At 55.0% G+C, this 21,575-nt stretch overlaps 1 protein-coding gene across 2 annotated transcripts in view; it reads right to left on the minus strand.

Annotated features, from left to right (window-relative positions):
• The window catches only part of FAM53B (family with sequence similarity 53 member B), an 87,655-nt gene that overhangs the window by 4,324 nt on the left and 61,756 nt on the right, over positions 1-21,575 (minus strand). The window contains exon 1 of one of the 2 annotated variants that reach the window (XR_010135304.1): positions 204-13,244. The exons of the other annotated variant lie outside the window; for it this stretch is intronic. The gene's annotated coding sequence lies outside the window, so the exon portion shown is untranslated. Of the gene's footprint in view, positions 1-203; positions 13,245-21,575 lie in introns of those variants that run through there. 2 annotated transcript variants of the gene reach the window in all.

Below are 21,575 nucleotides of genomic sequence, written 5' to 3' on the forward strand. Positions count from 1 at the left end.
ACTAAGGGTTACTCCCCTCCCGCAGCCCCAGGACTGCACACCCCACAAAGTGACTAGACCACCAGGCTGTGGCAAGACCAATCAAGTCCCGGGTTCCTCCTATCCAGGCAAGGACGGGCCCATGAGCAACGTACTCATGAAGATGCACCTCCGGCCAATGAGCGCTCTGTGCTCATAAAGACACGCGCAATTCCACTATTCACCTACTAACTCGGCGAAGCACACAAATTTGATGCAGACCCAGTTCTGGGGGGCTGCGGTGAAACAGGAATGCTCCTAACACTTCGTCCACAGCCTTTCTGAAGCGCAACCTGGGGAAAATATATCCAATTCCTTGATCAGGTGATTTCACTACTTGGATTTTTATCTTAAGAAAACATTCTAAAATGTGTGTAAAAATTTGGCAACATACTGTTAAATGGAAAAGAAGAGAGTAACCCAAACGCCCTACAATGGTGGTGAAATCAATGATGTTTTTCAAGCAGGGACCTCTATGCAAACATAACTGACGCGCCGCGATACTTCCCTTGAGAAGGGATCTGACTTGGAGGAAACCCAGGCTGTAACTGCCCCACACAGGGCGACACGACACCCGCTCTACCCACTCTCCACAACCAGAGCAGGAGCCGCAGGCTAGAAGGGGCCGAGCTGAAGTCCTGAGCCTGGGGTGTAACAGAGCCATGCAGGGAGCTGGGGAAACATGAGTTCTCGGCCTCACCTGGAGACGCAGAGTCTCTAGAAGGGAGTGGTCCTGTGCCCTCCACAGGTGCTGGGGACTGGGAGGACTGATCTGCTGAGGAGGGGCCAGGCTCCAGGTTCTGGTGCTCGCCAGCTGGGGGCCTCATCTGGAAGAGGTGCATGATGCTCCCTGCCTGCCTTGCTGGGCCCTTTGAGGCCCCAGAGAGACAGTAGGCTGCACAGAAGCTTCTCCGCTCACCAAGTGTGCTCCCTCTGTGTGCTCCCAGGCTGGCCTGGGGCAGGAGGCAGCCTGGGGCCTGCCTGAGCGGCAGGCAGAGCTTGAACAGGATTTCAAGGGTATGCAGGCCAGTTCTGCTTGGCGTCAGCTGCCAGCGATGGGGGTAGGGCTGACACTGTGCACAAGTGGGTGCAGTTCAACACCTGCTCCCAGGGCAGAGCACAAAATCCAGCCTTCTCCTCAGAATGATGCACACGCCACAGACAGGACAGAGGCTGAGACAGTGAGGGGCACTCCCGGCGCAGTCCTGGATATCCCCAACCGGACTGCAGCAACGAGGTCGAATACCAGAGGGGAGCGAGGGAAGAGCTGCGCACAGAGGGCAGGGGGGAATTCCAGCCTTTAGTTTCTTCCCAGCAGATGGGTGGGGACTGGGGGAGCAAAGCAGGGCCTTGGAGCACCCGCCGCCTCCCTCGCCGCACACCTGCCGACGCCAAGACCACAGACCTGTCCCGAGGGCCTGATTCTTTCAAAGGCTGCAGTGTTTGTGTGTCTCTTTGAAATACAGGTGATCACTGGCTGTCACAGCCAACAAGCTGTTGAACCAGCCCCAGCGGACGGGAAATAAAAGGCGCTCTCTCTGGAGGAAGGTATGTGTGCCTGCCATGGGCACGCTCATTGTTCCTGAACACTCGGTGGAGGAAGCCGTTCTGATGGGTTTGCTTTTTTTGGAATCTTTTGATTAACTGAGAAAGGTGAAGCCTGAGGTGTTGGGGGGAGCTCTGCACGGGGACTCAGGAGAGGGGCAGGGGCACCCATTAGACTGGAGATGCTGGCCCCCCAAGGAGCCACAGGTCCACCCTCTGGGCCATGGTGGGATTCGATGCAGCCCAGTGGTGTGCACACAGCACAATCCCCCCACCACGGCAGAGAGCTGGAGACGGCGACCCCTGCACAACAGCCCCAAGATCCTCACCGGCTCCTGGCCAGGCCTGGACGATGGATCGACAACCAGGATCCTCGCCTGCCCCTGGCCAGGCCTGGGCGATGGACCAGCAGCTCCCAAAGCGAACCTGACGCTTGTGAGGTGGAAGCCCCAGTGCTTTCGAGGGGAGGGTCTGAGGCTCCTCCTGCTTCTCAGCCACCCTCTTGACTGGCCTAGACCTGAGCCAGGACAGGAGAACTGAGTCGGGCGCACAAAACAGGGGCAAGACGGCCCAGCCTGGGTGGCCTCAGCTGTGTGTCCCGGGCTCTGCAGAGCAAGGCTGCCCCGACAGAGGCGGCCTAGGGTGAGGCCAGGATGCGTCAGGGCCTGAGGTCCCCAGGGACCCAGACCCACCTTCTCCTGACCCTGGCTGAGCAGCCTGTTTCTTGGCCTGTATAGAAGCCATGGTGTGTAAGAATAAATAATCATGTCCAGTCAAGGCCAGAGCAGCCCGGATGATATGCCGTGAACAGGTTCTAGGTGGGTGACAGGGCACTGAGGCCGACTGCCTTGGGTGTCAGCCACATCTGTTGAGACGAGTGTGCCTGACGCCTGAACGCGTGCCAGCGTTTTCTGCGAGCTGTCATGTGAGGGGCCTGGGGCGTGGCCTGCTGCGGGTGTTTTCTGTGGCCTCGCACGTGAACGCAGTAGGAGCGCAGCCTGCGCAATCGGACAGAAGCCGCACAGCGCTTGTCTATGCTCACCCTCTCGGTCCTGCTCGGAGCTTCCCACTGACCTCCTCTGGCATAAGGCGCAGGTAGCGGGGGTGCCTAACTTATGGCCACCATGATTGTGTGGGTCTTGGCACTAACCGTGGTGCTACGGTCGAAATTTGTGCCCCCCCCCCGCCCCGCCCCGCCATTCCTCAGTGCAAAAGGTGGGGCCTCTGGGAGGTGATGAGGTCATGTAGGGGCCTTCACAGATGGGATGAGGGCCCATAACAGAGACTGGAGGGAGCGCAGGTGCCTCTCCAGCCAGACAAGGATGTGAGAAAGTGCCAACTATGAAGAGCGGGCCCTCACAAGACCCCGATCCTGTTGGCACCTGGATCTTGGACTTCCCAGCTTCTAACTAAGAAATACATTTTTGCGGTTTATAAGTTCCCCAGTCTAAGGCATCTTTGTCACAGCAGCCCAAACAAAGTAAGACACTTTATGCATTAGCCATAGCCAGGCACGGGCACTGGAGACCCATTAGCTAGACCTTTCACAGACGTGTGGCTTTTGCCTCACCGCGCCCTGGAAGGGGCCGAGGTCAGACAGGCAATACAGAGGCAGACTCCATCCACAGGGGCATCACGGCGCCAGGCAACTCTTCCACCTCTGGGCTGCGGCCAGCCTGCCTGCCGAGTCAGGGTGTTCAGGGCTATCTGGACTAATTGGGCCCTTTCTGCTGTGAAGCAGGGGGAGTCTACAAGGAAGGGCTGGTGAATCTCGTCACAAGCAAACCCCAGAATGCCACTGAGTCTCCAGTATTCTTCAAATATACCTGCTTCTTGGCCACAAAGCCAGCGAAACCTTGAGAACTCCGTTGACTCAAAACAGCCATTTCAGCCACAGTAAAAGAAAGCCAAGAACCACCCACTGTTTGCCCCAGCTGGTGGCGAGCCCCACCTGTCAGGAAGGAATGTGACTGCCACAATGGGGCGGTGTGTGTTCTGCCCAGAGCCCCATCCCTCGTGAGCAACCCCCATGCAGACACCCAGGGTGTGCCACACCCAGGCCCTGCAGCTGCCCTGTGCCCTCCATGCCCCGGGGCAAGGTCCCGCCCCAGCGTCTCCTAGCAGCTCTAGCTACCCCACGGAAGAACGCTGCACAGGCAAGTTGGAAGCCTGGAGGCCTGTGTGCCCTCAAAAATGTCTGCAAAAAGCCGCAAAATGGCTAAGTTCAAAGTGCTGCATGAACACATTATTCCAAGGTGAAACTGCTGCTCCAAGACCAACTGTCCCCCAGCCCGTCGACTTTTGCTCTCTTGACATCCAGCCCCAGCCCTGGGCTGGGCCACCTACTCTGGAACAGGCCTGCCCAGGTAAAAAGCTCAGTGGGAACTGTCCCTATGGCCTCAGGCTAGTGGCCAGGGACATGGATCAAGACCTACTCCTAGAGTCTGCGAAAGGCAGACCACAGCAGCCTGCTAGAGAGGCAACTTTGGGATGGAGGCCCTGCCTTTTCCATCAGACCCCCTAGACCTCAGCTCTAGCCACCAAAGAGGCCCTGGCCATTCCCGCTGGCCCCAGCTGGGGTTTCCTGCTCAGCCCGCCCCAGCCGGCTTCCCTAGGGCTTCCCAGCTTGGAGCAATGACCCCTCTTCTGCAGGGCTGTTCTGTGCAGATATTTATTCCCATACTTTCTCCTGAGTCCACGGGGATACAGACAAAGGTGGCCTGGTCCTTGCCTTCTAGGTACAAGCTGAAATCCAGACCCGCCTCAGGAAACTCGACTCAACATATCAGCTCTGTACTGCTGCCAGGCAGACTGCTACTCACTCCGTCCAGCCTCAGCCCAACAAGCTCATTCCCTCTCCCAGGTGCTGCTGTTCCTGGGCCAGCAGGGTGAACACGTAATAGAGACGCTAGAAACATCTCCTGAGCTGAACTAAACCACATGTTTTATCAGTAGTGACCCAGAACCCACTCTGGGCTCCGAAGGGCAAGGCCTGGGGAGTGGAGGGGGAAACAGCCCCAGGATTTGTCTAGGGACTACTGTCCCTAGAACTCATGAGCTACGGCCCCACATGCAGGAGTGGGCATCCGGTGACAAAGACAAAGCTGGCTGGTCAGGTGATATGTCTGGGAGCAGATAGTGACCACTCCCCTTTGTCCTGGTTGCCTCCTCCGAAGGAGGCCGGGGTATTCTCACCCCCTGGGCCCTGGCTCTCCACTGAACCTGGACGGTTCCGGAGAGGAGAGTGGGAAACTAGACTCTGCAGCTGGAGGCACTGAGTTCCTCCACTGGCCAAGTGGCCTCACTTCCCCTTTCCTCCCCTGGGAAGCAGAACTGCTGTCCCTGGCCAGGCTGCTTCACAGGGCCACTGCAAGGATCCTAAGAGGAAAGCCAGGCTGCTGGTGTCCCGCCTGGAGTCCCAAACCCACGGCAGTGCCCACTCTCCACTGCTGTGAGTGTTGGCTCTGACAGTTCATGGCTGCCCCTTCCGGAACTACTCTGGGCTGGGAGATCTAGGATAGGAAGGAGGTTACCCTCTTTCCCTTTGGGGTCACCCCCAGCCAATGACCGACAGGTGCAGGGACAGGAGCTGCCCCTCGTCTTGGGCAGGATCAAGTCCCACGTGCTAGTCACACTTCACAGCTCCCAAAGCACCAGGCTGAGAAGCGACTTCAGCTGAGCCCACCTCTTTGCTGGGCCTCTGCAGTTCATGGGCTTCCCTCGCCTCCCTGAAGGTTCCTGCTGGGAGCATCCCTCTGTGTGTCACTGGCACGAGAATCCCCGGCTCAGGCCCCGCTTCTAGGGACCCAATCTGAAGCCACAGGTAAAAGCACCCTGGGTGTTAATGTAGTTATAGGTTATGCACCTGCTTCTTAGTACTACTATTCTTTCTAGAATGGGAATGTCAAGCCATGGTCAGAGACTGGCCACGGGGCCCTGTGGGGAGTCCAGTTCCTGGCCCCAGCCCACCTGGCATGTGCTGGGAGGGGTGGTTGCTGGGGACGCCTCTCCTCGGTTAGTCGGTGTCTTAAGTGTAGTGCTCACATGAGGCTTCCTCTGGGCCCCTGCCTGCGCCAAGCCCGTCTCCCAGAGGTGCTCAAGTGCCTCCCTTTTGGGCAAGCGATGACCACTTCTCTCCTGTGCCACTGCTCCTCATGGCGGGACCAGCTGCGTTTCCTCCTTCCCTTGCTCTCTCCCTTTTTAGTCCAGTTTTATGGCGCTCTGTTAGAGGTCTTCATGGAGCTACCTCGAGTCCCTCTAAGAAAGGGCCATCAACAAGCCCAACTCGCAAGTCACGAGCAGAGCTGGTCCCCAGCCTGGCCTGGCAGCTGCCCTGCTGAAAGCTGCAGGGGCCCCAGGCTCTGGCTGAGTGGACGCATTTCCTCCCCAAACAGACGCTTGCATGAGAACAGAATTCTCCAAGTATCAAGAAAACACCAGGCTATGAGAATGGATGGCCAACAGCCTGGAAATTTTCTAAGTCCCATTTGTGCTGGAAGCTGGCACAGAAACAACCAAGACGGCAAGGCATGTGGTTTCCTAGGCTTTTTAAAAAACTATTTCAGAAAAGAAAAAAAGGCACAAGCATATTTTTGGCCCATCTTTAACCCATCTCTGGTAAATCTGGATTTTGCGTGAAGGCCATACTCTTTCTCACAGGAAGCTGCTGCCCCTGCCCCTGGGGCCAGAGGGGTCAGGCGGTGGTGGCTTCTTTTCCTCTGAGGCTGCAGGTGCTAGAGATGCCTCGAAGGCTGTGGGCATGGCCAACCTTTCCCTAGGGGATGACTGCCCAGGCTCTGCAGGGCCCTTCCCCCGGGCATCTGGTCTTCTGCTGCTGCCCAGCCACCTCCTGTGTAGGCCAGGTCAGCTGCTCGCCCAGAGCCGTGTTGGTGCCCAGTCTTAAAAAGGGATAGCATCAGCCAAGCGGGGTGGCTCACACCTGTCATCCCACAACTTTGGGAGGCCAAGGCAGGTGGATTGCTTGAGCCCAGGAGTTTGAGATCAGCCTAGGCAACATGGCAAAACCCCATCTCTACCAAAAAAACTAAAAATTAGCCTGACATAGCGGCGCATGCCTGTGGTCCCCGCTACTCGGGAGGCTGAGGCGGGAGGATCACTGAAGCCCAGGTGGCAGAGGTCGCAGTGAGCCGAGATCGCACCACTGTACTCCAGCCTGGGCAACAGAGCAAGACCCTGTCTCTCCAAAAAAAGAAAAGCAGGGGACAGCATCATGCCCAGCCCATTTTTGTGAAATGCTTACCACCTTTGGACCCCAAAGAGGCAGCCCTTCTGAGTCTGGACTGCCTCCTTACCCTCAGGAATCAGGGCAACACTGGCAGCAAAACCCAGATGGGGAAGCCAGGTTGCCAGGGCCTGAAAATAGGGAAATCAAGTTGCCAGGAGCGGGAAGGTACTCCAGGGCCCTGGGAGCTCCACTGATTTGGCAATGGCTACTCAAGGCTCTTCCCAGACCACAGGTTTTAGAAGCAAATGGCCCAGTTGGGGGTGGTAAATATCTACAGGGTGGAAGGCTGGCCCTGGTCAGTTACTTGGAAAGTGCCCACCTTCCTGTGACAGTTTCCTTAGCTCATTTCTGCAGAGGCCAACAAATGTGTACTGAGCGCCTGCCACATGCCAGCCAGATTGTGGTCACCCCGTTCCAGGAGCCAGTACAGCAGGGGACAGACTTTGGCGGCACTGTCTCAGGCTGGTCAGACTCACAGGGCAGGCGCCATTTTTCCTTTTCTGTGGACAAGGTATCTTGCCCCAAATCTGACATCCCCTCCAGATCTGGGAGGCCCAGGTGGTGCCAGAGCCAGGTATGCCATGTGGCGGCCAGTCCAGGCCACGCTGAGTCACTTCGGGAAGGGTGGCACCAGCTTGGGGCTCTCTCCATGGTCTCCACACCCCCAGCCATCCCTTGGCCTTGCTGTCCCCACTCTGGTGGCTCTCTTGGGGCCCCCATGCTGTGCATCCTGGGGGCACCCCCCCACTGGATTCTTTACGTAGTGTGGCCTTGCCTACGGTAACTCGAGGCCTAGGACCCAGCTGGGGACAAGGACTCTAAGGAAAATTACCTATGGCCTCCGGAGGCTGAAGGAGTGGGGGAAGGAGTTGATCTTGGGGACGGCCCATCCCCAGCCCAGACACCTAAAATCCCAGGCCTCTGAAGACGGACCTAGGGCCAGCAGGCCCAGCCTACTATCTTCCCTGCCAGACCCGAGGAAGGCAAGCGTGGGCTCCAGCAGGTGCCCTGTGGAGTCCACTCATCCCGTGGGCTATCAGCAACAGAGGGTTCCTCAAAACGGAGCCCTAGAAAGTCACTCCGTTGGCCTGGGGAGTTGTCAAGTTCACCAGAGTGGTGCTCATCGGGCCAAACCCGCCACGCAGGCCAGAGCCCGGCCACCACTCTCGGGCTGGCCTTTCCCAAGGCCCCTCTTCCTCAGGCTCTGCTTCCTGGGCCCTCCGCCCTTGCTGCTCCCACTCATGCTCTAGCTCCTTCTATAGCAAACCTCTTTCAGCCACATAAACCCCCTTTGCACCAGCCCTGGGTCAGCACCATCCTGACGGCCCCGCCCTTTCTCCCTCTTCACTGGCAGATTCCTTCTGTCCCACCAAAACCCGCCTCTGCAGCAGCCACTCCGGAAGCAGGCCCAAGCTCCTGTGTGTACCCCATTTCCTGCCAAGCGTGCAGGGAACCCTGACCCCACATGCCACGGCCTGGTTCACAGTGGGTGCATCGTGCAGCCTGGGGGCAGAGGGTAGGTAGGAAGGAAGGGCCCACCCCGGTCGGCCCTCCCAACTGGGCCTCTGTTTGCACAGCCCTGGGGTCCTGAGGCCTACACCCCAGGACGCCGTGGGTAAGAACAGACCTTGGAGGCCCGAGCCACGCGTGTCCTCTGAATGGTGGCCAACCCAGTGGCCCCTCTCCGAGGGCACCCCACAGGCCACACGGTGGCGACGTTTCTGCACCAGGCCCCACATGGCAGATGGCCTGCCCGAACACAGAAGGCGTGGGAGCTGACGCCAAAGGGCCTCCCGGTGCTCTCACAATTGGAAAACAAACATTTTGTTTCTGTGGTGTACATTCCAGCCAGCACACACTCAGGACAGGACTTGTGAAACCACCTCGCTCGCAGCTTGGCGTGAAGAGAATTCTTTGCCTAACAAAAGTCAAGGGACCTTTCCAAAGCACACAGGGTTCTGGCGGGGGGCCGAGGCTAATGTACTGCCTGCGCCCACAGACCTTGAACAGAGTCGACCAGCAGGGCTCACAGTTTTGGGGGTGGCTTCTGAGCAGGACTAGCGATGCAGAAGGTATGTCCAAGGCTCTCAGAGGGGCTGGTGGGCACTCGTTCGCATTCAGCTGCCTGGGGCCACATCGGGGTGCTGAAGACAGGACTGCTGAGCACGGCCTCTGGGCTCCACCCCAGCAGCTCACAGCTCTGTTCCACATATTGCCTTCCATGGAGGGCACACTGGAGAAAGGGGATTCTTCTTGGAGAAGTGAGCAAATCACCAACTGGTTTAGCCACTCTTGCAGATGAGCAGACAGAGGCCGAGTGAGGAGAAGTGGCGTGCCCCAGACTGCACAGCTGCGTGATGCGCAATCACACCTCATCACTCTGGGCTGTGCTCAGGAAAGCATGCGGTCCTCTGGCAGGACGGTGGGGTAGTATGGGCTGGACAGGCCTGGGCTGGAATCCCAGCTCAAGTGTGCCCCGAGGGAACTTGGCAAATCATTAAACTTCTGTGCCTCAGTTTCTCATGTGTACGAAGGCTAATAAGAGCCTCAAAGCCTCAGAAGTGTTTGGAGGGATAAATAGAGACCACCAAGGGTGCGATCCCCCCTTCCCACGCTCCACCCCACAACTGTGCCTCTGGCTCTCTGTGGACACAGCAAGGCCACAGCAAAGGGGTCTGGGAGCTCTGCTTATATCCAACCACTCTTGCTAACAACAATCTACTTTCAAGAGCAAGAAGATATGCCAGCAACACAAAAGATAAAATACCCAGGAATGAACTTATAATAAGAACTGGGAAAATTGATAGAAAAAAAAAAAAAAACTTTAAAGAACAGAAAAGCAAGACTGAACAAATAGAAATAAATCCTGTGTGAGGGATAGGAAGACTCAACCTCAAAAAGGTGTAAATTCTCCCTAAATTAATTCAGAAGTCTAATATGATCCCAATCTAAAATATCAACAATACTCCCAATCCCCATGGTCTTAAGACAGACTGATTTTCAAGTTTTTAATGAAAAAATAAACAAGTGAGATTAGTCAGGAAAACTCTGTAAAGAACAGTGGGGAAGCTAACCCTCCTAGACTAGCCCGTACCATATAATATGCCAAAACACATTACTAAGCCTCCATAACTAAAACAGCATATTAGTATGAACGTACATGCATACCTACAGAGACCAATGAAACAGAATGTTCTGAAATAGACCCGGTTTAGTATATGATAAGGGTAGAATCTCAAAGCAGAGAAGAAAAGATGGCATTCTCAACAGATGGTACTGAAACAGACAGGCAGCTACATTAAAGAAAATGCTGGCTCCATACTCACACCACATACCAGATAAACTCAACACAGACCAAAGAGTGTAACATAACCCATCAAAGTACTAGAAGAAAACAGGAGACTTCCTTTATCATCTCGTGAGAAAAAAAGGCCTTTCTAAAACTCAAAATCCAGAGCCATAAAAGAAATAAGTAATAAATTTGATAAAAACATTTACATGTCAAAAAATGCCAAAAGCACTGGTAGGAATGTAAGATGGTACAGTCGCTGCGGAGAACAGTTTGGCAGCTTCTCAAAATGTTCAACACAGAGTTACCATCAGACCCAGCAATTCCATGTCTAAGAAATGAAAACATATGTCTATGTAGAAACTTGTACACAAACATTTACAACAGTGTTATTCAAAATATCCAAAAAGTAGAAACAGCCCAAATGTCTATCAACTGGTGAATGGACACATGAAATGTGGTCTAGCTGTACAACAGAATATTATTTGGCCATAAAAAGAAAGGAGATACTGATACATGCTACGGTGTGGATGACCCTTGAAAGCATGATGCTAAGTGAAGGAAGCCAGATGCAAAAGGCCACATATTTCATGGATCCATTGATATGAAATGTCCAGAATAGGGAAACCCACTGATACGGTTTGGCTGTGTCCCCACCCAAATCTCATCTTGAATTGTAGTTCCCATAATCCCCACATTTCGTGGGAGGGACGCAGTGGAAGGTAACTGAATCATGGGGGCAGTTACCTTCGTGCTACTCTCGTGATAGTGAGTTAGTTCTCACGAGATCTGATGGTTTTATAAGGGGCTTTGTTCAGCACTTCTCTCACCTGCCGCCATATGAAGAAGGATGTGTTTGCTTCCCCTTCCGCCATGACTGTAAGTTTCCTAAGGCCTCCCCAGCCATGCTGAACTGTGAGTCAATTAAGCCTCTTTCCTTTAAAATTACCTAGTCTCAAGTATTTCCTTATGGCAACGTGAGAACGCACTAATACACCCATGGAGACAGAACACAGTTTTGTGGTTGCCAGTGGCTGGGAGTGGGGGTGGCTGAAGGGGACGGGGAGTGACTGCTAAGGGGTATGGACTTTCTTTTGAGGTGATAAAAATGTTCTAAAATTGATTGTGGTGATGGCTGTAGAACTCTGTGAATATATTCAAGACCACTAAGTTGTACACCTTAAATGGGTGAACTGTGTGGTATATGAATTATATCTCAATAAAGCTCAAGAATGTCAAAAGCAAAGTCAGAAAACAAAGAACAAATTAGTAATAAATATTTTGTAACTCATATCGCAGGCAAAAATTAATCTCCCTAATATACAATTGAGAAGAAAATGACCAATGACACAATTATTTTTTATTTTTATTTTTGTTTTTGGAGACAGAGTCTTGCTCTGTCGCCCAGGCTGGAGTGCAGTGGCATGATCTTGGCTCACTGCAACCTCTGCCTCCTGGGTTCAAGCAATTCTCCTGCCTCAGCCTCCCGAGTCGGTGGGAAAACAGGGCCCGCCACCACACCCGGCTAACTTTTTGTATTTTTAGTAGAGACAGGGTTTCACTACATTGGCCAGGCTGGTCTCGAACTCCTGACCTTGTGATCCGCCTCGGCCTCCCAAAGTGCTGGGATTATAGGTGTGAGCCACCACGCTCAGCCGACACAATCATTTTAAAAGGGCAAATGAAAAGAACACAGAAAAGGACATAAAAATAGCCTTTAAATATATAAAAGATGTTCAACTGATTAGAAAAATGCAAACTAAAATGACAGAGAAACCGTTTACCTATCTGGTTGTGAAAATGTCAAATGCTGGACCAGCCTCTACTGAGAGGTGGGGTGGGAAACAAACCACCCTGAACGTGGCCCTCTGAGATGCAGGGAGGAAGGGCTCCTACAGCATTAACCTGGCGACATCCTCCAAGAGGCCAAAGGCACACGACGTGTGACCAAGCAATCCCGATGGGAATGGACCCTGCAGAAGACGGATCTCCCATGCCCAAAGGGACTCATGCACATGAAATTCACGCTGAAGAAGCCCGGAAGAGTCGGCAGGGGACCCCGCAAAGTGGGTACATCTGTGCAGTGGAACACCGTGCAGCCAAAAAAAAAGGGCATGAGAACACCTCCAGGGTTTACTATTCAAGAGAACAAGGTACAGCAAGGTATGTATTGCATGCTATTATCTCCTCTGTTATAATAAGAATTGAAATTCCTATTTGCTTACATTGTAAAAAGGAGCACAAGAAACTAGCGGTCCGTCTGAGGGCATGGGAGATGGGAGAGATGGGGCAAGAGTTTACTCTGTATGTTGTTTTAATTTTCGAACACGTGAATGTACTGTCCGAAAATGAAATGCCATGTCTATCTCTGTGTGTGTGTATTTATCTTAAGAGCAGAGCACACACTAAGTTAGAAAAGGCCAAAATCCTATTCACGTGATCGCTTGTGTTTTCCAAGGTCGAATTCCCACCCCATCTCCATATTAAAATCTCTCGATGTTTCTCTACCAAAGTTCTTTTCTTTCCTTTTCTCTTTATTGGTAGCAACAAAGCGTATGCATTTTTTTTTTAACCGCACTTTGCAAAATCTGTGGACAAAAAACCTCTACCAGCCCCAGGTTCCTGCACTTTAATAATCACCAAATTAAATCTGAGTTTCACACAAGGGGGACATGCAAACATCAGGAGGGGCCGACCCCTGAACGGCCAGTGAGCCACCCTGTGCCAGACGCCTGCATGTGGGTGGTTAGCCGGGTGGCTTTTCACATGGCTGGTAGGTGCTTTCACAGAACAACAGGAAGAGGGAGATCCCAGGAAAACACTGTTTTGCTGTTACAGAGGTTCAGGTGGCCCCCTGCCCGCCCACCCTGGGATTGCTTTGCGCCTGCAGCCTTAGCTGCACCTGCCTTGTCCACAGAGGCCCACGTTGGCCACTGGAGGCAGCTGCCAGGCCGGGCCCCATCCTGCGGAGGTTAGAGGAGGCGGCTGCCTGTTTGTCACCAATGGTTCTGGGTGGGGAATGGCCTCTCATGTCTGTGAGCAGCCTCGGTGGCCGCAGGACACACAGAACACGGACGCCTGGGCCAGGTGTCTGCAGTTCTGATGTCTGTGACGCCAGAGCCCCGCTCCCACTGGCCGTGTTTTCACACCCACCGAGCAGAAGAGATGCAGAGGCGGAGTTCCCAGAGTCAGGTGCAGCTAGACTTCCTCTCGATCTGGGGGGAGCGAGACTTCTTTCCTCCTAACATCGAAGCAGAAGTCATAAAGAGAAGGCAGGCAAGCGCTGCAGAAACACAACTGATTTATCTGCCCAAAGAGGCCTCAGCACAGAAAACTCCAGGAGCAAGCAGTCACCACAACCCTCCAGAGGCTGCCCTTTCTGACTGACAAAATGCTCCCTGCTCCCACTCGAGAGGGCCCCCTTGGAAATGGGGTCTAGACGCACCTCTGGGGACCTCCATCTCTCCTCCATTCTGAGCAGGGGCTGGGTCACCCTTGCTGGTGCTGGGCCTCACAGGGTCCCCAGGTGGCAGGAGACAACCAGATATGCCATGAGGCAGCGCAGGTCCAGGACGTACCTGGCAGGACGCGGGTGCCTGGCTTTGGCTCCAGCCGCCTTGTGCTGGGCATGCCCTGGGGAAGTCTTGCTTGCTCTGGGCCCATCTGCACAATGAGGGTCTTCGGCTTGAGCCCCAGGTGTCCCGGCCCTACCCTGCAAAGCCACTGCACCGAGACTAGCTTCGGTGCAACTTGCGACCGGGCACCAAATCCAACTCAGACCTGTACTGCTGACCACAGTGGCCCTAATGGCCACCTATAGGCCAGATCCCATCTTGAGCTCCAGACCCAGTGGGCATGTCCCTGCTGATGTCCCACGCTCCTCTCAGCTCAATGTGTCTCAAACCTGATCCAGCACCTTCCTCCCCAAGCTCTCAGAATAAAAAGCAAACACCTCACTCCAGGGCTAAAGGCCTGGTATCTCCAGGCCAATCTCACTCATACCCTCCCTGCCTACTCAGGCTCCCCTGGACACATGGAGCCCCTCCCATGGAGTGCCCTCCATAGGCCAGGATCGCCCGCTTCCTAAACCTCTCTCTCCCGAAAGAGTCTTCCTGCCATTGCATAGCCCAGCTGAAACAGCCACCCCAGCCCTATCAAAGCCTCCATGGAGCCTCTCTGGGCAGGCAGAGGGAACTTCGCTCTCCATCTTGGAGCCCCCCACACCCAGGAGCTGGTGGGCCCTCCCTGTCTGAGTGCCTCTGTGGGCTGCAACCCTGATGCCTGGAAAAACAGGGTCAGGTGGCTGAATGAAGGACTGAAATGATGATCCATTTGGGGTGGGATCCTGCCTGTCAACACTAGGACCGGGCCTGGCGCCATGGCTCACACCTGTAATCCCAGCACTTTGGGAAGCTGAGGCAGGCGGATCACGAGGTCAGGAGATTGAGACCATCCTGGCTAACACAGTGAAACCCCGTCTCTACAAAAAACACAAAAAAATTAGCAGGGCGTGGTGGCAGGCGCCTGTAGTCCCAGCTACTCAGGAGGCTGAGGCAGGAAAATGGCATGAACCTGGGAGGCGGAGCTTGCAGTGAGCCAAGATCGCACCACTGCACTCCAGCACTCCAGCACTCCAGCCTGGGTGACAGAGCGAGACTCCACCTCAAAAACAAAACAAAACAAAACAAAACACTGTGACCAGTGCTTCCTTCGGCATGTTACGCAATCTGAGTTTCTCTTTTCCCATCTGTAAAATGGGGAAATAAAACTGCCCTAGAGGGGCTGCATGCTGTTGAAATGAGATCACAAGCAGCTCGGGGCTCAGAGGGGTTTCAACAGCACCTGATGGTGCCAGCTGCGCCACGACAGAGGGAGTGACCCATGTTGCCCACGAGCAGCCCCAGGCAGATGCAGCACAAGGAGAACCACTGACCACCTCACCCCACCCACAAACAGTCCATGAAAGCAGAGACCCCAGGCATGCTGGGGCGGGGGAGGCCATGCTGGCCCTCGCTGGCTACTGGAGCCCTTCAGGGGCGAGGACAAGGCGGCAGACCAGCAAGCCTTCGCCAGCACGTCCCAGCACGTCCAGCAGGGCAGCTGGCCATGGACATGCCCGCTGGTGGTGGGTGTGGAAGGACATTCCTGGGCACATTCTGCTCCTCTGGGCTCAGCTGGCCCCACCTGCAGCGCCAGAAGTGAGTGGTGGGGACAAAGTATGTAGGGCCCTGGTGTTCCCTGAGCCCCAGAGGACCTGCTGGAGACTGCATTTGCTAAGGCTTTTCTCACCTGGAGGCAAACCAAACACTGGCTTAGCTATTGGGTAGAGATGTGGGGAGATTCACCCCAGACTTACCCACCAGGGACTCTTCCTGGGGTGGCTCAGCCTCTTGCCCATATAAGTCCCGTCTCTCTAACCCAATGTGACACCTGACAGGGAGCCCCTAGTTCAGGGCTTCTGGACCACAGGGATTCAGAGGTGGGCCATGGGGGGTTGGGTTCTGTATTTTCTACCAGGACCGGGCCAGACCCACCCCAGCAGGAGGTCAGGATTCTGTGCCAGGTTCAGGCACTCAGGAAATGTTTCCTTAAAGGGTACTGGAGGTGCCAGGAGATACCCAAGAGGGCTGAGGACAGGGCCCATCCTCAGCAGTGGGCATGCAGCCCGGGGCATGCTGTTTGCCACCAAACAGACACAGAAATAGAAAATCTGCTCTGTCTAGCTGAGCGGCCTTGGGTGGGTCATGGTGGGCATCACGAGGCAGACCTCTCGAGGCGGCTGTGCAGGCTGGATCAGGAGGGGTCCTGGGAAGGCCCAGCTCAAGGCCCAGGGTGCTTGGCAGGTGGGGCTCCCACTCAGAGGCCCAACTCAGGCTCCAGAAGGGTTGGCCGGGGTGGGTCTCTGTTCTTTTGACTTTCCCAGGGACACACCTCAACATAACTATGAATTTTCTGATAGGCTTTTTCCCCCCCTTTCTATATTTTCCCCTTTTGTTCATTACTGTTTAAATGCTTGGCAGAATATACAAACACAGCGCCCGCATTCCAGAGTGCCTAGCTGCGTCTGAGTGAAAGTGCTGGAGACAGATGCCTGGGGCGGGCACGGGGGGACCTCTCACCTCCATCAGCTCATCATCCAGGCACGAGGGACAGGCTCTGCCAGCCTCCTGTTTACACCTGGAGAGACAGAGGTTGGTTTGGGCAAACTCCCACCGAGAGCCAGTGGCAGGGCCAGGTTCAAATCTGGATCTGTCTGTTCAAAGCCTGCACCCACCCTTAACCACCACGCTGCACCTCACTGCTACCATAAAATACCAGAATTCAGGATGGCAGAAAATCACTTTCTACCCCTAGGAAACCCCAGCAAGCCTTGCCTGCTGCTTGGTAAAAATTCCCAACTACAAGGCTGAAGGCCCTTGGGCAGAGCCACCCCACCAACTGGAGCAGCAAAGAAGGCAATTCAGGGAGCCCTGACGGCTGCACCTTGCTACAGGTGCATTCTCAGGTGCATCCCGTGGGCCTGTCTGCGAGTGTGAGGAGCAGCACAGCCTCAGGCCCTCCACGCCTCTCCGGCCAGCACCCTCAGCCTGCACAGCTCTGCACGGCAGGTTGGGGAGGGATGGTGTTCCTGAGCAGCCAAGCCTTGGCCCAGAAAAGGGCAGGCAGTGGCTGGGATAACAAGGGGAGTAGGGGGCGCACCAAGATGGCCCCTGAATAATGTGCAGGGCTTGGAGCCGCCCTAAATCATTCTTAAATCCACATGTTTCTTCCTGTGCAGAAAACCAACCCAAAGGTGGAGATGCCATAAATCCCACCAGTCCGTCATCCCCTAGAATGTTGTCTTGTCCTGGGAACAAAGGCAGGGCATTTCTGGAGGTTCGTTCTGGTGTCCTAGCAGCTGCAGAGCCTCGAATGATGGCAGAGCTAATGTTTACTAAGAATTTACCCTGAGCTCCATGGGATCGCCCCACTAAACCCTCACCTCAACCTTGGGAGGGGGCACTACTGTCATCAGAGGTTTGGTGAGGCCACACAGGGAGTGAGTGGGGAGGATCTAAGTGCCAGCAGTCTGAATCCGGGATCAAGCGCTGACCACCATGCAATACAGCCGCAAGCGCAGGAAGAGAGGAGGAGGAAAAAGACAGGCCTCCCTGCGGCAGAGCAGAGTGAGGCAACAGCCCAGCAAAGGCCGCAGAGGGCACGCCCCGCTGACCCCACACTAGGAAGAGCCCTCAGCCAGATGGGAGGAAGGGACAAAGGCTGTGGGTATTTTACTTTCCTCTGGAGCATACCCCGCCTAGGTGACAAATGATGTGTGTGGGAGAGGCTGAAAACACCCAGAAGACAAAACCAGTAAGACAAAACAGGAAGAAACCAGCACAGTGCCCAGAGCAGACACCCTCAGGGGCTGTCCAGAGTCCCGGGCAGCCTCCAAGGGACCCCGATGGGCTCTCATCCAGTTCCTTCCCTTAAAGGTAAATGCTCACACGTCACACACATACCTCTTCCTCGATATGTTGGATTCACTTCAACATGTTGCAGTTTCTACAGTGACCAATAATGCTGGGGCCAGTTTAACTCTGAGCCCCCAGTGACCCTTCCAGTGCAGATGGGAAGTGTGAGCTGTGGTGGAGTAGTGAGAACACTACCCCAAGACCAGCTTCAGGGCAGGGCCCCAGCCTCTGGCTGAGACCATCACTGGCTCAGCCCAAGTTAGGAGATGAGCCGACTCTGTCCTGGCACCAACATCTGGTGCTTCAGAGAAAGCACAGAACTCACTGGGGAGGTGCCTCTCCTTCTATCAGCAAGTGGCTACCACAAAAAGGAACTGCCAGACAACCATGTGTCATCACTGAGGCCCATGTTCACTAGAAAACAGGAGCCGAGAGTCATGGGGAACTCAGAGATAAGATTCTAAAATCCTCGAGGGAGCAACCACCATGGCCTTAGGGGAAAAGCACCACCCACCCGCAACACACTGGATCCGCTGTGCCTGTAAGAGGCCCCTTCCTTGGGAGCCAGAGAGGAGAGGAGCCCCTTCTTGACCCTCGGTCCCAGGTGTCGACAGGTGGGTCTTATTAAGACGGCAAGCACTGATAAGACTTACAGGTCCCATGAACTAAACCCTAACTATGTGCTGGGCACTGCGAAAGGAACTTGGCACACCGCGACTCGCTGGTTCCTCCAGAACCCCCAGGAGGCCTGTGCCAGTGATACTATTTTATAGTTGAGGAAACAGAGGCCTAGAGAGGCTGAGGAGCCTCCTAAGGTCACCCAGCTGGAGAGGCGGAAGCCTAAAGCAGGTACACAACTGAACAAATGGCGTGCGTGCATACGCGTGTGCATACGTGCCCACCCTGAGAACGTGAGTGTTCCTCGAGGAAGAACAAGCCATCGGAGCCCTAACTGACAGTCACCACAAGTGCAGTCAGTGGCTGTGCCGGGCAGGCTCAGACCACAGAGCGGCCACTTCTGTCTCCCACCCTCAAGAACAGTAGCCCTCCCTGCTGAGAGGCTTTATGGGCAAGCTGCCATGCCAGCAGGTCCTAGAGATCTTAACAAAGGCATGGGCTCCGGGGAAGGAGAGGACAGCCAGAGCGCCATGCGTGTGAACACGTCCACAGTGACGGCTCTCACTCTCACACCGCCTCTCCGGTGGTTGTGACAAAAGCAAGCCAGCTTCAAGGGTGGGGCAGTGAAGGCAGTGACTCTGCCAAAACAGAAGGGCAGCCCGGCATAGCCCAGATGTCACCTTCTCAAGCCTGACGACTCCCATCTGCAGAAGCTGCCCGGTGGCCCAACAGGCAGATGGGTGCTCAGGCTGGCTTGCAGGCGTCCCGCTCTGCCACAGCAGCCAGAATGGTTGCCATCCTTCGGCAGCAATGTCCCTGAGTGAACACGGAACCTGAAATCCCCGTGAGTCAGGATCCCCGAGACACGGGCACGTGCAACTGCCGATCACAGAAGCTTTCAGACAGTGACTCCAGGCAGAAAGGGTGGCCTTCTCTTCTTATGCAGTGGAATTGGTTCTCATTGTAAAATTAAATAGGAGCCAAGAATTGTCCCCATAACTGTTCCTGCAGGGTGGAGGTCGGTCTAGGAGAAACCTCTTGAAGCTGCAGCACACGGCTCTCTGGCGGTCCGGCAAGACTGCCTTTCTCCTTTCCGCATTACGTGCACTCCTCTCCTTCCTTCTTTCATCTCTACCACTGTGTCCTCTAAGTAAGACCCCATGGTGTTTTCATGAAGGCAAGAAAAATGGACATTCCTGACGGTATCGTGGGACCTGTCGAGGCAGAATCGCTCACATATGCCTTTTTTTCTCACTGTTAGCTTGAGATGATCTTAAAGAAAGAAAAGAAAAAGCACGAAAAGGACACACAAAACACAAACAAAAATGTCTCTTCCTCGATGGCCGACAGGAGATAAAGCTGTCTGTCTCTGGAGAGAAACGTCAATTGTTGGAACGCTCAGGTTAAGGGAGAATCACAGAATCAAGGATCGCACTCACCCAGCTGAAAGCAAGAAAGCAACTTCCAATTGATTGAGGGGAAAAAAATTAATTGCAGCTTTAGAAAAATCTCTTCTGTGAGGCTGGGCTGCGGGGCCATTGAAGCCCAGGCGGCTCGGCAGGGCCCTCAGCAGTTCTCCCTATTCACGATGCGCAGGTGGCTGATAAATTTCCCAGGGTTTCTCGGCGTGGTGATTGCGCCTGGCTCTTTCAGCGCGGCTGCAGGAATCTATACAGGTCCACTTAAATCAGTCTGAAGCTGTGAAAGCCTCCATCACTCGTCGCCCGGGCCCGGCCGCCCAAACAGAGCCCCGGGAGGGCCAGCGGGGGGGTGCAGGGCTGGGAGGACAGTGCCAATTAAAAATCTGAGCCTGTGGGCCTCTCTCTCTCTCGTTTTCATTCCTACAGCTACATTGTGTCCACTGGCAGCGGATTCCAAAGGCGAAGAGGCTGCATTCACGGCCCGGAGCTTTAGAGCCGCCATCCCGAACCAGGCTAATTAAAAACGTGATTTCCCCCCCAGGGCTGCCCCCAGGAGCAGTGAGGATGGAAGGCTCAGAAGATGAGGCGCAACGGTGCACGCTGGGCGGCTCCTGGAGTGGCCGGCAGGCTAGGAAGACAGGGCCCTTTCTGACCACCGCCCCAACCTCAGAGAGACACAGGACATCCAGAGGTTGGAGATGCCCATCTGTACGTGGCATCTGCCCCCAGAAAAGGCCGGTCCCTTGGGTCTCTGGAACATTCTAGTGTTTCCTGCTCATGCCAGGGGCCTCCACACCTGCTCGGGAAGAAAGGGCAAAACTGGCCTTGCTCCAACGAAGATGTGACTCAGGTAAATTCACCACCCGGTGCCTGCTCCCAGGGCACCTGGTGGGCCACAAGCCACCAGGCCTTGAGCTGCTTATAGTTGGGGGAAGAGGGTACCCAGGCCTGGCCACTTTGCAGCTATTTGTCTACCGCCTGCTCACTTGGCCCCTCCGAGCCTGCCTCAATTGGAAAATGCCGATAAGGAGAGCTAGCTCACCGAGTTAGCTTGGCTAGCACAGTCATGGCACACAGCCCTTACCCAGTGACAGCTAAGACCGCAACTCATAGCACTACCAGTGGCTACAGCCCCTTCACGTCCTCTGCCAGCAAACCAAGGAGCTTTGGCTCTGCAAAGGCCAATTAGAACCCCCAGAGACAGGGCTGGGGCTGCTCACTGCCCGCCCTCCTTCCTTCCTTCCCTTTAGAATTCCAGGACAGCTCCTAGCCTAGAAATGGATGAAGATGTGGGTGGCAACTCTGTTCTTTCAGTGAAATGCACATCACTTCTGGCTGAACTGCCTGGCACTCAGCAACCCTTCTCCAAATTACCAGGGTTTCCTCCTGGCAGGAACAGCTCAGAAATGTACCACTCAAAGGGTTTTGCCACTGAGGGAGGCCTGAGAGGTGACCTTCCTGGGGTGCTCAGAGAAGCTTGGGATGTCAGTTTCCCAGATGGCTGTGGGTAGGGAACCCGAGAGTGCAGATGGGTCCTGGGGGTGGCAGCAGGGATGGGCATGGGGGAGGGAGGCAGAAGAGGGCCATTTGGGCTGGCTTTTCCAGCCAGAGCCTGCTCTGACAGGTAGGCTGGGAGATGGAAGGGGACGGCGCATCAGTCCCTCTGCTGCAGGACTCGGTGCTGCGAGAACATCTGTCCCTAAGTAGGTGATGGTGGCCCCTCCACATCCAGAGTTCTGAGGGGCCTGCCTCTTGCTCTCCCCCTCAATGCCAGGGGGAGGAGCCACTTGACTGTCACCTGCAGGGCTGAAGCCAGGCCACAAGGCAAGGGCACCCAGCAGAGGTCACCTTGGGGACCACAGCAAAGTCATGACCAGGTTTAGCCTCAAGCAAGGGCCCAGGGTACCTGTGGCCACAAGGAGCTGGCCGGAGCCCTCGGCATAGGATGGGGTAGCCGGGGCAACTCAGGCCCTCCCTGGAGGCCT

The sequence above is a fragment of the Gorilla gorilla genome, chromosome 8, assembly GCF_029281585.2.
Source record: "Gorilla gorilla gorilla isolate KB3781 chromosome 8, NHGRI_mGorGor1-v2.1_pri, whole genome shotgun sequence".
Classification (NCBI taxonomy): Eukaryota; Metazoa; Chordata; class Mammalia; order Primates; family Hominidae; genus Gorilla; species Gorilla gorilla.